We start from the raw sequence: 16,523 nt of genomic DNA, 5'->3' as shown, positions 1-16,523 counted from the left end.
TTCTTCAAGGTGTTGAAAGCGATGTCTGCGTCGTCCGACCAACAAAAGGAGACACCTTTCCTTAACAGATGGATAATAGGGGCAACAACTTCTGAGAAGCGATGAATAAAGCGTCTATAGAAGTTGGAAAACCCTATAAATTGCTGAACTTCTTTTACGCTTTTAGGGGGTGGCCATGGTAACACAGCATTGATCTTTTGTGGGTCCATTCTTAAGCCTTGTGCTGACACTATATACCCCAAAAAGGCGACTTGATGACGATGGAAAAAACATTTATCCAATTTACAGAAAAGATAGTTCTCCTGTGGGGCACTTAACACCTCTTTCACAAGTAGTGTGTGTTCCTTCAAACTTTTAGAATAGATGAGTAGGTCATCTATGTAGGCTATGACGCTCTTGTCCAGATATTCTTTCAGCACTTCATTTATGAAATACTGAAACGCGGAGGGAGCATTACAAAGCCCAAACGGCATTACTAAGTACTCGAATAAGCCGAACCTGGTACAAAACGCAGTTTTCCATTCATCTCCGTCTTTGACGCGTACAAGATGATATGCTCCACGTAGATCTAATTTCGTGAACCATTGAGCGTCTTTAATCTGATCTAACAAAGAGGAGATGAGTGGTAAAGGGTACCTGTTCTTGATCGTAATACTATTCAAAGATCTATAGTCAATGCATCAACGTAGGCCCCTCTCCCGTTTAGGGATAAAAAAAGGGCGGATGAAGCAGGGGATCTAGATGGCCGAATATATCCCAACTCTAACATGGTATCAAGATACTCCCTCAAATAGAGGTTTTCCTTTTCCGTTAGGGGGTATACTCTGCTTGTAGGTATACGAGCACCAGGCTGCAAATCAATACAGCAGTCGTAAACCCTATGAGGGGGCAGAATGGTAGCTTGCTCTTTATCAAAAACTGCACTAAACTCTTGGTATTCAGAAGGTAAGGTAATGTCAGGTTGTTCTATTGTATACGGTTCCCCCACCGTGGGAGAGACTGATGTGATGGTTTGGTGTCTAGGTGAGTCAGGACTGGAAATCACAGTATTGAGCTGCTCAATGGGGTTGTCACGGATGTGTTCATTACACTCCTTTCTAAACGAGATCTGAGTATGCTGCCAATCGATTATGGGATTGTGCAAACGCAACCAGGGAAGTCCCAATACCACAGGGAACTGAGGTGATTCAATTAAATCAAAGGTGAGAGTTTCCCAATGAGTAACAGTAACACATAAGTCTAGAGGTATGGTAGAATGAGTGATTGGCCCGGATTTCAATGGACTGCCATCAATAGTGTATACTTCTTCTATGGTTTTCTTTAGTATTTCAGGAATGCAATGGGTAGTGGCCCATTGTCTGTCCATAAAATTACCTGAAGCCCCTGAATCTATCATGATTGCTTGTAAGATGGAGTTGGTAGTGTGAGAAGTTGGCCTGATATGCAGTGCTCACTATTCTAGTGAACACTATGTATCAGTCCAGACGACCCTTATTGATGATTGGTTGTAAGTCAACCTTATAGACCAGCTATCCTAGTAGCGTGGATACGAGCAGTCTAAGGCTAAAGACTCGAGAGGACGTGTTAAGCCAGCTGTTATACCGTCACATATACCCCTTGAACACCAAGTGAAAGGACACCACACAAGTGTTATGACAATAAACAATGTATTTATTAGAATCACAACAGCCCTGTACTCTTTATGAGGACAGGGTACTAAGCACAAAACAAAACTCTTACAAAAATACTTAAGTTAGCACTGTATATACAAATGCCCGAGGGGCACGGAAAACCATATACTCTGAAAGTGGAATGCGAAATTACTAGCAGGTAAGTACAGTACTAATAGGCTTTGGAATCGCTAGGACTTGACTATAGAATCTTTAGATTACTTCTAGGAGGCCCAGGGGACTCGGGTGCAGAGTGTGCACTCTCACGCGTGATGCGGGACAAAGTCTATGGTAGCTAGTAATTGCAGAGTTAGTGTTCTCGGGCGAACCCGACCTGGTAGGAGGAAAACGAAAGTGGATTCTGACCCTTGGATAGTGAGGCTATGCTGGGACACCGAAATGCCGAAGTTACCTAGCCCAGGGGCTGCAGCTGCATAGGTCTCAAAAGACGTCGGGAATCCTCGTAGACGGACCAGGAGCCTGGAAGAAAGATGCTGGCAGGCGACCAGTGAAGAGAGTTCGAAGTGATCCAAGCCTGGATCTTGAAGATGGACGATACCTGAAAGCAGAGGGGACCAAGTTCGTGACTACTAGCCAGTAGTCAGGTGGCACCAGGAGGGCACCGGATGGTAGTCACCTCGACTAGGTGAGTGGGCGACGCTGGGCTCTGCAGATCTCACGGACCAGGAGGCGTTGTCGGCGACCAGGATGGAGGAGCGAGCTGTCCCACGATGGATGAAGCTGTCGGCGTCGCTGGACCCAGGACTGGGCAACAAAGCCTTGGCTAATTCAAGCCCAAGCGGTGGACCTAAAATGGCGTCTTGAGTGGACCAGGAGGGTCCGGGGTGCTCCTCTCTTGGAAGGGAGCAAGGGCCAGTCTGGAGCAACCAGACCAGCAGCAGTGATGTCGTCGGGCGTCGTTAAGAAGGCCACAAGCCAGCGGGCTAGTAGCCAAACAACGCGGTGAGCATCAAAAAGCAGAAGGGCCCCACGCAGATCGTGGAGATGCTGGGAGGCTGAACTTCGGTGCTGGAGCTGGTCAGGGTCGGGGCTTCTCGGACCCCAAAGCACTCACCAGAGGATCCCTCGGCGGTCGTGCTGGAAAGAAGTCGTGCAGTCTTGAAGATGGCCGGTCCCTCGAGGTCTCGTCGCACTCACGGTTCTCAGCTTTGCTGTAGAGGTGAGTAGAGGTCAGAGGTGCCAGGGAAGCCGGTTCTCGTCGAGCTGGACAGTCGGATTCCGGAGGAAGGACTTGCAGCAGACCGCAGTGTTCTTAAGATGGTGCCTGCGGATGCAGGGTGACTACTCCTTAGTCACAAGGGAGAATCTTGAAGAAGAAATCTTGAAGTCCTTTCGCAGAAAGTCGTGTCTTGATTCCAAAGATGATCTAATTTGGAAGGGGGCCCGCTCCTAACTTTATACTAGGAAAAGGGGCTGACCCGGTGACTAGGTCCTGCCTATGGGTGGGACTAGGAGGGGGGTGGTTACACCCCTCTCCCATGCCGGACTTTCCCCAGGCCAGGGGCTGGTGTGCCCCTGGAACTGGTTCTGGCCGGCCTATGCGTAGTGAGCACCGGGGTGCCACTCAGCAGTCACCTTCCTGTAAAGCCCTGCCTACCCAGGATACACAAAACCCTGTCTGGGATGGTGCTAGCACCGCCCCTGACAGGAAACCCTTTGTCCAAGCTCTCCTCGCTGGAAGGACTCCCAGCAGCAGGAGGTCAGACTCGTGTCTGTGGTGGCAGCATCCATTTTGTGGAGCTGAGGCTTCGCTTAACTTTAACCGGGGTTCACAGTTACATACATGTTGTGTCCCTCTAGAAGGGTGGAATGCTAACCCCGTCGCCAGAATTGGCGAGGGGTTAGTATTCCAATTCGTATGACACCTTACTCAACATGTTTTGATAAAGCAATACCAGAGATAGCATTTAACCGCGAGGATTATAATGCACTTAAGAGTATATGGTATGCGTTATCATGGAACAGCTATTAGGACTTGGTTCCGCAAGCTGCAAACGGGCTCAGCTCCTGCCAGAGCACCATTTCACACGATTCCAAGCACTCTGCCTTCAGGATTGTCAAGGCCTGCCATAGGAGTGACTGATAGGAATCTGTGTGTCCATTTTTAGGGTTAGATATAGGTATACTATATCTAAAGCAAAGGGTGATTACACCACCTTGCCCCAGCTGTCGTGCAGCCAGTTGTGTCAGATTTAGATGGCCATCCAGGGGTGGCATAATACATGCTTCAGCCCCTGGTAGGCCCTGGGTACACCTATGCCCTGAGTTACAGGGTCTGATAAGGTGGCCCAGTCCCAATTGGATAATGCACCTAAGGTACACATGTCAATTTAGTGAGAGAACAGCTAGGCTGTGGGTCTGATTGGCAGGCCCACAGCCAGAGAAAGTCGTAAACCAGTGAAACAAAAGCAAAAAATCTGGGTGATCATAGGATTGCAGACCCTCCTCTCCTACAGGTAGACCAAGATATTTCTGAAGAGACATAAAAATGTCCATCATTTCTTAACAATGAAGAGACTTACAGCCATATTCATCAACATGAATTGCGCTCGCAAATGGCCAGATTCTGAGAATCTGGCCGTTTGCGAGTGCGATTTTTGCATTTGGGATTCATCATCCCAAATGCAAAAATCGCTATTACCGAAATCGCATATTTGCGAGGAATTGGATTTAAGGAATCTCTAATAGAGATTCCTTAAATCCAATTCATCACCCATTTTGAAATTGCGAATTCGCAATATTTGGTCGCAATTTAACACGAAATCTGACTTCGTGGTAAATTGCGAAAAAAGAGTAAAAAGCACTTTAGTGCATTTTTTTCTTTTGCATGTTACACACACACATGTCCTCTGGACATGTGTGTGCGCAACACCTGTTCAAATGTGCATTTGAGGGGTGCTACAGGGTGTCCTTTGGACACCCCTGGCACCCTTCAAATCGCAATCTTATTTGCGATTAGCAAATTGCTAATCGCAAATAAGGAATACTCCCCATTCATTCCTATGGGCCTTTTGGCCCATAGGAATGAATGGGGAGTTTTTCCTTATTTGCGATTAGCAATTTGCTAATCGCAAATAATGAATCAGTAGGAATCGCAATACATTTTGCTAATCCTACATGAATCCTGTTTTGCGAGTCCTTAATAGCGAATCGCTATAATTCGCTATTAGGGCCTCGCAAAACGGGAGATTGATGAATATGGCTGCATATGGCTTGCAGGACCCGATGGTGCGGTCTCCGTTACCTTCGGATCAGCTAGTTTTCAGACTTGCGGAACTGTTTTGGTTTCACAGGGCATTCTCTTAAAAAATGTCCGGCCCTGCCACAATAAAGACACAATTTGTTTTCACGACGTCTTTGTTTTTCAGCTTCACTCAGGGGTCCTTTAAAGCTGCCTATTTGCATGGGTTCAGAATCATCTGCCTTGACTTCAGTTTCAGGTTTTTTATTCTCTCTGGTTCCTATTCTAGGGAACTCATATCGTACCCGATCCTTACGTCTCTCTCCCAATCTATGATCTAATTTTACAACAAGATCTATTAGTTCAGGACAAGTAGCAGGATGGTCAACTACATGTGCCAAGGCGTCTTTCAATTCATCACGCAGCCCTTTATAAAAAAGCGCACTGCGTTTCTCTGGGGGCCAATCTGCCTCTACCACTAGTCTGTTAAAGGTAGAGATATAAGTAATGAGAGCTTTGGACCCTTGCTTAAGGTTCAATAGCTCTGTATACGCAGCATGCGTAAATGTATGTTTGTCAAACATTTTTCGCAGTACACGTATAAAGGCGTTATAATTCAGTAACAGGGGATCGTCTTTATCAATTAAAGGTATGGTCCAATTCGCAGCTGAACCCCCTAAGTACGAAAGAACAAAGGCTACCTTAGCTTGGTCATTTGGAAAACACGAGGCCGTGCACAAAAAATGTAATTGGCATTGCGTAAGAAAAGCAGCACATTTAGATGGGTCACCATAAAAACGTTCAGGGGGAGCTAAGGGAATAGTATGTGGCGTTACTACTTGGACGACCTGTGTGTTAGCACTAGCACTAGCTCCTTCCTCTCTATTAATGCGTAAAGCCTCAACTTTATCTGCTTAGCTTTGGGTTTCTCTTTGGAGATTTCCCACCTTTCTGGCCACATCCTGTAGAGTGAGATCCATGGCACTCGGGAGACAAATTTATATAGGTTTCGCGTTTTGTCATGCACGCACCTGTTGTCTCTGGAGTGTCCTGGAGATCAGATGCCAAGCTCCCTGCTTCACCCCTATCACCCACGGGAGTCAGGAAAGAACGCTAACCCCAGGTAGTGAAAAGGGGGAAACAGGGAAACAGGGGAACAAAACAAGGATAGAGGGGGATAAACACAGCTCTCCTCAGTCTTCACAAAGGAAAGAGTCACTTCCTTGTCTTCTCTTAGTCTGGGGCTGTAGCAAAAGAAACAGAGTTATAATAAACAAAACCTCCCCATACTACTCTCAAAATGTGGATCTTAGGGGACTTAAATACCTGTAGAACACTGAGGAGAAGCAGGAAATGCCAGGAAATAATAATGCTACAGAACGAAGTATCACACCAGGTTGCCAAATACTGTGGACAAAAACACCCATTAAGGATTAGGACCACTTCAGAGGATATTCGATTCTACGTTGTATAACACTCACCCCAGACGGTTCTTTAACCGGCATTAAAGGAATCCGACTAATGAGCAACTGAGGTGAACCTTGTTAACAGCACAAGGCACCTCACGCTATGGGAATACGAGTGGGAATCAACACTACTATAAGCCTATCATAAAGGTAAAATGAGGCTTACGAGTAGATAGGAACAAACTGAAAAGTCATAAAGAAGAAACAAAAAGTGGAACACAATAGAAGCCAAGACGCTTCCAAACTCACGCGACCCTCCGGATAATCAGGAAAACGCTAACTCCTCGGACGCCCGTCACCGTGACCCGGAACGAGAACCACAACAAGCTAGCTAAACGCGAAGCGTTTCCTATGCGTCTTGGGCGGGGTTAAATAATACCTCAAAGCCAATGCGCATGCGCTAACCTTGCACATGGGTATATCGTATCTCAGCCTCCTTTTGCCAACCATTGCCAACCCCGAGTGGACGAGTAATGGCCGATAACGTAAACAACAGTCGGCGCTAGTATATTGAATTAGGTATGCGCGGAGGCACAAGCATGACAATTTGGGACCACACCTGGTGGTCAGCAGAACTTGGACCCATGCCCACACCAACTGATCACAAACACAACCTCTGCATCATCCTCGGCAGCCAACTGACCATGAAACGTCAAGTCAATGCAGTCACCTCCTCCTGATCCTGTTCTGCGGAACGTTCAGATGGATCCCAATCAACACTAGAAAAAACATCACCAGCCGACTCGACTATGGCGATGATCTCTGTGCCGGAATGCCTACCCTGCTCCTCAAAAGACTCCAGGCCATGCAGAACACCACAGACAGACTCAACCTGCACCTCCCCAAATGGACCAACTCCACTCCACACCTCTGAAACCTCCACAAGCTCCCTTTCTAGAAGAGATGCCAGTTCCAGATTATCACACATGCCTACATAGCTCTTCACGACCAAGGACCATCCTACATCAACCACCAACTAAACTTCCCTCAGCCCGCAAGAAACCTGCACCGCAGCTCACTCGCCCTCGCACACACCCGCATCTGAAACAGCCACAGAAGTGGCTGCTCCTTCTCCTACATCGCTGCCAAGACCTGGAACAATCTGCCCCTCCACCTCTGGATAGCACGTCCCAGCGGACTTTAGGAAGAAACTCAAGTCCTGGCATTTCTATGAAGACTTGCACCCTCAGCACCCAGATACCATTAAGGATGACAGTGTTGTGCTTTATAAATTACTGATTAATTTATTTACAAAGTGCCATGTGGAAATACTTATGCGGACTCCTTCTAAAGGGCATCACAACCAGTAAGGAGTACACAACAAAGAAAGTTCACCAAGATCAGGGAACTTCCTAAAGGTACCATGGACCTCCTTGTGATGGAGGCGCCTCGAAAGGCCAATGGATCAGCAGGCCTTGACCCTGTAAAACAAGCTATCCTATGTATCTAAGACAACTTGAGAAGTGCATTATTCACAAGCATTTGCGATGCAATTGCTCTCGCCTTTGGGGCCTTATATGTATTTAGCTATGCAGCACATTAGCCTGGTTGCTGAAAAATCTACTGTTCTTCAACATGGAGGGAAAGTAAGCACCAAACTGCGTGACACACCAGGTATGGGAACACATGGAGAGAAATATTGCCTTTCAGTGGGAAATGGTATAGTCCAAAGCTCTGTTTTTAATATAAAATCAGGGCCTTCAGAGGTCATATCACTGAAAATACAAGATTTTAAAAAAATATTATTGTCTACGGGTGCTCGCGGAAGATAATTTCTATGGACTGGAATCTAGAAATGCTAAAAAGATTCTATTATTTTACTTACCTCTGCTGGTCGTTTTCTATAAAGAAAGTGAAATAGAGGCAGTTGCCATAAAAATTAAAAAAGGAAAGTCCCTAAGCAGAAAGCAATTCTGGTATTTCACTGACCTCTACTGGTTGTTTTCTATCAAGACAGTTTAATAGAGGCAGTGGAACAGAAAACAATCCCAGGAGTGGGAAAAAAAAAACACGCGAGCGGTGCACGCGTAAGTGGCGGCCGCGAGACGCGCACTGTGGTGGGGAGGGAGAGGGGGAGGGGCAAATAAAACAGAGAGGAGTGCGAGGGAGGGGTGGAGGAGCATACTGTAAGGCTTAATTAGCCATGAAAGGAAGGCAGATGGCTACTGCGCGTGTGCACGCTCGTGTGAACGCAAGCTTGAGGCCAGCCAGCACCACTTTGAAAACTCACCTTCTAAAGTCTCTCCGAGCAGCACATGCGCTGGCTCAGCGAGACATAAAAAAGACCCTAAGCTGAACAAGACAAGTCCTAGGGCTGATCTCCAGAGCCCACAAAGTACATACAGATATAAGTATATACTAAAGTATATACAAGAGCTCTTGAATGCTTGACCTAAAAAGTTGGCCTATTGGGGTATCACCACACATTAAATGCAAAACCTAAGCTTTTCACCCATAATGTGTTTTCACCATTATTATAAACTGTTTCAGATGGAGCCATGAATATACACTGATTTTAACATTCATTGGCATCAGCAATGTGCAGTCATTTGGACTTTCATTTTTGCGTTTAACATTTCACCACAGTAAACCAGTGAGCATTTCAACTTTACAGCCCTATTTCTACTAGAATCAGGTTGCCTAGCAACCTTAGAAGACTCAGCAACAAAGGCCCATGCACCCACAAGTCTCACCCCAAAATCCACAGCACCAGCATTGCTTGAAATCAGGTGGAACATCTCCTGGGAGGCATAGAGTGGCAGAATGTGAAAAGTAGAGTGACATCACCTGGGCCTGGCAAACAGCTGATTACCTCTTGGGCCACCATTATATCGAATGTTTTATGAAACCCCCAAGGCTTATGCTGCATTCCTCTGCACTCAGGCTATGGTTTTTGGCCCTTTGATGTCTTTTTTCCTTTCTCATTTCATTATAATTATACTGGGTAGCAGGACCATGCTGTAGCCCAAGCATGCCTCTCAAGCACTTCCTTTCTTTTATGTGGCGAAGCCGGTTTCTGTTCTATGCTCCCATCTCTCTTCTCTGCTATCATGATTCTCTCCTTGCATGTACATCAGGGAGCCCTCCCACCCCACTGACCACCACATGCAGGCCCTGTGGGCAGACAGGAAGGTGCTGGTTGGATACTGGGCTTGCCGGTGCTCAATTTCCAGTTTGTTCACTGGGCTGGATTGGGAACCCAAAGCAGCCATGGCAAATTATGTCAGACCGGCCCCCTCATGGTGAATAGTGAGCGAGCCTGACCACTACAAGGGGGCTTGGGGGCTTCCCCCCCCAAAGGATTTTTGGGGGAAAAAGGCAAAGATTGTGCATTCTACAACATATTTTAATGATATATTCAATTGTATTAGTTGATAAAGCATTGTAAAGGATGACCTTACAGTGCACCAGAATACGTCAGTCTTTATTGGGCCTCTTCAATGATTTCCTCACCATCACAATCCATCAGTGCCTCTCATCTCTTTATAGCCCAATTCTCACATGTTTTTATTTGTTTTATAGCACCTCTCATACCAGTGAAGGGTGTCAGAGCAGTCTACATCTCACACATACAAAGCCAATGAATCATATGTGTGTAAATCAGTGAATAGAAAATGTTACATAAATCAAGATTCACATGTCATCCATAGTAGTAAGTATTGTTTAAGAGTGCTTGGTCTGGAGAAGCACAAACTCAGTATGCAGAACGTAACCCAGTGGTTATGGTTGACTTTACTAATAAGAATTTATTTCTACCCAAACAATCCCTTTTTACCAAAATTAGGAAAATAAAAGACTGGAAAAAACATAACTTTCTAACCTAGATTAAGATAACAATTTATGAATTGCACAGAAGCAAAAGGAACTCTGTGACAAAGGTAGTAACCCACTGAGCTATGTACATAAAATACTGTTCTGTGATCTGCATAGTATACGCTTTTTGCAGCAGGCATATTAACACTCTGAGCTACCTTTGATGAGTCAAAACTGCCACTAGACAAACTCTGATCTCTCTCCAGCAGGTATATTAATCATCAGCATTATCTTGGCAATTTTATTGTTGCCTGAAAACTGTTGATATACGAGAACTCTGTAGTGCTTTTAAAACTGCTGCACTGCTGTAAAAATGACCCCCTGTAACACTAGCGGCCCCACACTCTTCCAGCCTCCCGAGGAAACACCCGAAGCCTGGTAAAGCCATTGTTTGCCAATGACACACACTGAGATCTCAGATTCCCTCCAGGGCACTGGCCGTCCCCGGGGGTGTAATTACTCTCTGTGCAACAGTATACACTCCATTGGCTGTTCCCTCAGGGCATTGGCCCTACTCAGGGGTGATGAAGGTATTCCCAGCTGCCAGAATACCACTGTAGTGCTGGAGCTACCTATAAAACCATCAATAATTAAGCCAAACAGGCCATTTTGAAGAAAGTTGATTGTAGTGCTCCTTCCTGGTGGGAAGCGCCAGGAGTATGATATTAAGGCCTATTTACATTAAATATTTCAGTAGAATTTTCCAACAGGCTGGTTCATGGCTGCAGGACCCTGTTGCCCCGTGGTGCCTATTTTAAACTACTTTTCTCTTTTGGGACAGAGCAACAGGAACTAGGGCTTCTTTCTGTTCCCAGCTTCTCGTAGACTGGCCCGCGGACTCTCAACTTCAGAACACCACAGCCCTTAAAACAGATTACACCACCTGCCGGCACTCCCAGGTCCTCCTGTCTCGTGGTCATGTGCAGGAGTTTGACGCAGCCTTCATAGAGCAGCTCCAAACAGAACTGGTCCATAGAAGTCAAAGGGAATTTACTGCTTCGGGGTCCTCAGTGAGTCCATCTTCTGCTGTTCCACAGAGTAAGTGAGGAAGCCAGTGCCACCAGATAGAGTCCACAGAGTCCCAGAAAGTACAAACCTAGAGTCCTCTCAAGGCAGGGATTCATTCACACGAGGTCCATCCTTCCGCCGTTGTTCCCTCTTCTCTCATAGCCTGGCCCTTATGAAGGGGTTTGAAAGTGGAGGCAATGAGTTCTACAAGGTGGAGATCTCTGCTCAGTTCAAAGATGCTGCATCACCCCTCCAACTTTGACAGACAGTTCAAAACACACCCTGCACAGCATGTTTGTTAAGTTCAAACTGGCAGAACTAAGTTGTGCTCTGCAAGAGCTTTCTTTGTGCTTTAGCTCTGGCTCTACCTGACACTGCAAAACTTGTCCCTTACCTCTGAGATTTTAGTGGGAACCTCTTGTGTGACTGGAGCCCGAGTTCTTCTTGTTCCACCTTTGTCTTTCTGAGAAGGGAGTGCTCAAGCTTATTGGTAGAAAAAAGCACTGTAGACAAGAACAGAGCATTAATGTCTCTCAATCAGTTCTAGTTCAGAGTTACAAATCATCTCATTTAGTTTCATATAGATGTCGAGAAACAGGTATGGTTATAATGTTCATTCTTTATTTCTTGCTTGAAAACAACAAGGATATGGGCACAATCAATGCGTTACGTCTTATAACAATGGGACTTTCTCAGGGCATAAGCCTGTATTTTAAACAGGTATCAAAAGTATTTGAAGTCCTAAAACAGAGTCTCAATGTTTGGTCCAGTCCGACCTTACATCATCGTGTTTGCGGCATACACAACAGGGATGTAAGGTCGGACTGGACCTAACATTGGGACTCTTGTTTTAAGAACTTCCAATACTTTCGATACCTTTTATAAATACGGTGTTAAGGAATTTGTGTTCAACTATGCGGATGCTGGAATTCCAGTAAAACTTTCTCAACTTTCTCAACTGACTACTAATGACTTATTGATTACAATATATGCCCTGAAGAAGTCCTGTTGTAATAGGATGAAACACGTTGGCTGTGTCTACATCCTTGTTATTTTCTAGCAAGTAATTAAAAAATTAACATTGTAACCATACCTATTTATCGACATCTATATGAAACTAAATGAGATGATGGATAACTGAATTATTTGTTATTAAGATAATTTAAATACTCCGTTCTTAATTTATTGCTTTAATGTATGACCACCACCAAGAGTTCTTCTCCGTTATATTCGTTTTATATGTAATTTTAGGGCATTCTCTGGGATGGTTAGTCTTGGGAGAGGAGCACCTTTAGTAGGAAATTGTATGGAGTGCAGCAATCAATACCATAACCATGCTCAGGCTTGTTAGTTTATTTTTATCAACATATACAGTTTTCTCATCTGATCTCTTCCTCTATTCCCAGAGATGGTTAATGCTCTCCAAATGGGCAAGTTTTTCAGCTGACTAGCAGAGTAATTGACCTAGCCCAGAAGGGTAGTTCAAAGCCCCAATCTCATTAAGGGCTGAGCCTGGGAAATACCATAAAATGCAAACAGTACATGAAGGGGCACAAATATGGCTACATGAATATTTTATTTGCCGCAGGACCTTTATAAACTAAGGGAAAGTCACAGGAGTCATTTCTCTATGTTGAGCGAATGAAAATGAGTATTTTACACAGTTGTTGATTGAAAATACAGCATAGCACAACAAACTTAAAAGCTAGTCAAAAAGAAAGGGGACCTTTTTTGGCTACTGAGTTAAGTTATAAGTAACTCTACATGTACCTTGACAATAGATATATATATCTTCAAGGTACGTAGTTGTGGAGTTATTTTGCCCCTCGATATTCAGTCTACAAATTTCCCTTAGGCCGAAATTTAACGTGTACAATAAGGCCTGCACAGTCCATAACCAATTTCTTCAGGATCCCATCTACAAAAGGCTACCTGTGCACAGATACAAGGCTAGGTAAGACATTGGCTCCTGGTCTCGGCTTTCACACGTCACACATGTTCCCACTTAACCTGGGTAGAGCTCTTACGTCAGCTGCACAGCAGAAGGCCTTATCTTAAAAGGTAGATACTGGCAGTTATCATTCAGGAAAATTTTAGCCGACACTTACAGTCGGTCAAATTCAGTTAACAAGATTGACTCATAGCAGAGATTTAAAAAAGCAGGCAGCGGAAAATCGTGAAAGCTTTGGGGCGGTGTAAGTGAGTCAAACCCCACTACCTGATGATACCCCTATTCCTACTCCCTCTGATGTATGTACAACCAGTGCTTAATTCGAAGGGGAAAAAAAATATGTGCCAGGGCTCTTGTCAGAAGGCCACTGCAGCTTGCACCATGCATTGCCCCTGCTATGTTGTCAATGATTTTAACAACACAACTATCAACCATCACACTCCTACAGGTGTGACAATTCGGATTATTTCAGGCTCCCAAAGCTATAAGACTGGCTTGAGCGGCAAGTAATAGTTATTTTTAATGTAATCTGAATTAATAGTAACTGTTGTTGTGGTCATCTCTAAACTACAGCTGACAGCACCACCTTGTGGCAGACTGTCACAAGCGCCGGTGTTGACAATTAAGTGCCAGTGCTGAGCACTGGAAACCACTCGCTCAAATTAAGCAGTGGGTCTACTACAGCATAATAGTGTGTATGACTGAGGTGCCCTCCCATTCCCAAATCCAAGCTCTCATTTGTCTGCATGGCTGCAAAAAAGTAACCATTGCTGTGGAAAAGCCTGTACTGCAGAAAAAAAATACAGATATCAATCTGTCAATAACTTGGCCATCTTGGGGAGAAAAAAAACCTGCCTGTGACTTGTTTTTAGTGTATCTCTCGCCCGTCGTTTTTTTGAAGGGGTTGCTAGAAATTAAATGGAGGAGAAATTGAGAGCGGTGCCTTCTCCTTGCATATGCACTGGTGCCTTTGGAAGTACATCATTAAATCAGCAGTGCTATGACGGTGTACTCCCATCATGTTATAGACATGGAGGATTTGAGCAACGGGGACAAATAGCAGCTTTCACAGGTTTGCAAGTGAAGCATGAACACCAATATCAAATTCAGAATTGGTGAATGCCACATGCATATAGCCCCTTTGGTTATAGACAGTTTGTCATAGTAGAGGCAGCTGGTGCACTCTTCAGCCAGACCTACAAACAAGTCTATGTTGTCTGTTAGATACAAAAGAGTTGGATGTTCAAGGTATCAACTTAGTGGGACCTTAACTTGGGTACAGCTAACTAAAGGTCAATCAATCAATCAATCAATCAGGGGTCTGTATAGCGCGGCTACTCACCTTTGAGGGTCTCAAGGTGCTGAGGGGGGCAAGGATGAGGTTCAGTCGAAGAGCCAGGTCTTGAGATCCTTCCTGAATTGGCTCAGCGACGGGGATTGCCTAAGTTGGAGAGGCAAGGTGTTCCAGGTAGGAGAAGGATACAGCTGACTAAAGCTCCGCCAGTGTTTCTGCGCCAACATTTGTAATTTCTTCTTAAATTGAACTGCAAACATACCAATGCGTTGAGTACTTAAACTTAAATACTCAAACGTAAAATAATAATGGTAAAAGTCGAGAAAAATATTGTGTTCCTTTAAGTGCATTGCTGACTAACATGAATCTTTCTGGTGTTTAACATTTTGCAGGAGAGAAAATGGAGCCCATCAGGACTGGAATGCGTTAGAAGGTTTTATTCATATTACTGGGCACTCAGAAGAGGAGAGATCCGAAGAGAGAACAGCTGCTAAGAGTGCAGACTTTCATTTTGATTAATAACTTACTATATTTTAAGAAACTGATAAAAATAAACGTCTGAGCACCGAGGTCCACTGCAGGAGAGGCTCCTCCCTTCTCCCACTACCTTTAAATATATCTCTTAGGCCCCGGTTTCAAGTTGTGCTGTGTAGGGCTGGGTATGGACCTCGCCGGGCACTACCATGATCCTGGAATGGGGGGTGTTTACTGTGTGTGGTAAAGGCATCAATTTCTGAGTTTCCACATGTTTGGCTTTTTTCTGATCTTTTTCTCTCATAAATGTTAGCAGGTTTGACCTACTAGAATCCATAGGTTGAATGAGGAGCTCCGGAAAATTTGGTTCTATATATCACCCCAGTGAAATTCTGTGCCTGAGTGTTAAAATTCACCCAATAAGATACATAGCACCAATGAGGTTGCCGGTAAAAATGGGGGATAATAAGCAGATTATCACAGTCACGGTCTCAGATGAAGAGCTTGGGTCAGAGTGTTGACTCTGCTACCATTGCAAATGACGCTGCACAGTGCGCCCGACTCACCACTGAATGCAGTACTGAACAGGCAAGAATTGAGCACAGGTGACTGCTACTTGTGTGTCCACTACTGTTGCAGCTTAGAGACATTACAGCTGAGGTACGTGTTTTTCATGTTGGAGCCTCATATCCTTCTGTTGTGGCATGGGTCCCACGTGGGACAGAGAGGCCCTGGAAATTATACAAATTCTCTGAATGCTGACTTGATTGATTGCCAGCAGAAAGGAGGACCCTGGGGGTCCAATGTGGGTGAAAGCTGCTAGGGCATGTGCGTTTTAGTAGACAAGCGAATTTCCTATGGATGCGCTTGATAAATAACATTGATGCTTCAACAGTGGTAGAAGTGGGCGGGGACGGAAGGGTACGGCGTGCCCCTACTTGGTACACAGTCAAAATATCGAGTAGGAAATATCGACCGACCATAATATCGAGTCTGTAATATCGAAGGAGCATAATATCGAAGGCAAGAATATCGTAGGACAGAATATCGACCCAAGGTAAGTAATATCGAAATACTTAATATCGATGTAAGTAATTTCGAAGTTAGTAATATCGATAGCATATATATCGATGTTACTAATTTCGATGACACTAATATCGATATTTGTATTATTTTATAGTTTTTTATTATGTCTGTGTTATATGTTTAATTTAAGTATTTAAAATAATTACTATTATATGTGTATAAATTTTATATAATAATAAATAAATTTATAAGTAAATTTTATGTTTTAGTACCGGAGCGGGTTGTGGGTTTATAGGGGAATAGGGTGGGAAGTAATTTAATTATGGTAAATTGATTATTAATTAGTAGGATTTATTAATAAATTATAATTAATTGGTAATTATTTGAAAATAATAGGAAAATTATTTTAATTAATTTATTAATTGATATATATGTTCTGTAGCGGGTTGTGGGTTTATAGGGGAATAGGGTGGGAAGTAATTTAATTATGGTAAGTTCATTAATAAATAGTAGGATTAATTAATTAATTATAATTAATTGCTAATTAATATTGATTAATTGGAAAAAAAACTTAATTGATTAATTGATATATATGTTCTGTAGCGGGATGTGGGTTTAT

The 16,523-nt window shown here is 44.1% G+C and overlaps 1 pseudogene across 1 annotated transcript in view; it reads left to right on the top strand.

Moving 5' to 3' along the window:
* Positions 1–14,923, top strand: part of LOC147717622 (E3 ubiquitin-protein ligase TRIM39-like) — a 346,887-nt pseudogene extending 331,964 nt beyond the window's left edge. Inside the window, exon 8 of the transcript XR_015295600.1 lies at positions 14,797–14,923. The product of XR_015295600.1 is annotated as an E3 ubiquitin-protein ligase TRIM39-like (transcript). The remainder of the gene's footprint in view (positions 1–14,796) is intronic.
* Positions 14,924–16,523: the final 1,600 nt, after the last annotated feature.

This window comes from Lissotriton vulgaris, chromosome 5 (genome assembly GCF_964263255.1).
Source record: "Lissotriton vulgaris chromosome 5, aLisVul1.2, whole genome shotgun sequence".
Classification (NCBI taxonomy): Eukaryota; Metazoa; Chordata; class Amphibia; order Caudata; family Salamandridae; genus Lissotriton; species Lissotriton vulgaris.
The sequence above is the reverse complement of the archived record's forward strand: the minus strand, read 5'-3'. Positions and strand labels throughout refer to the sequence as shown.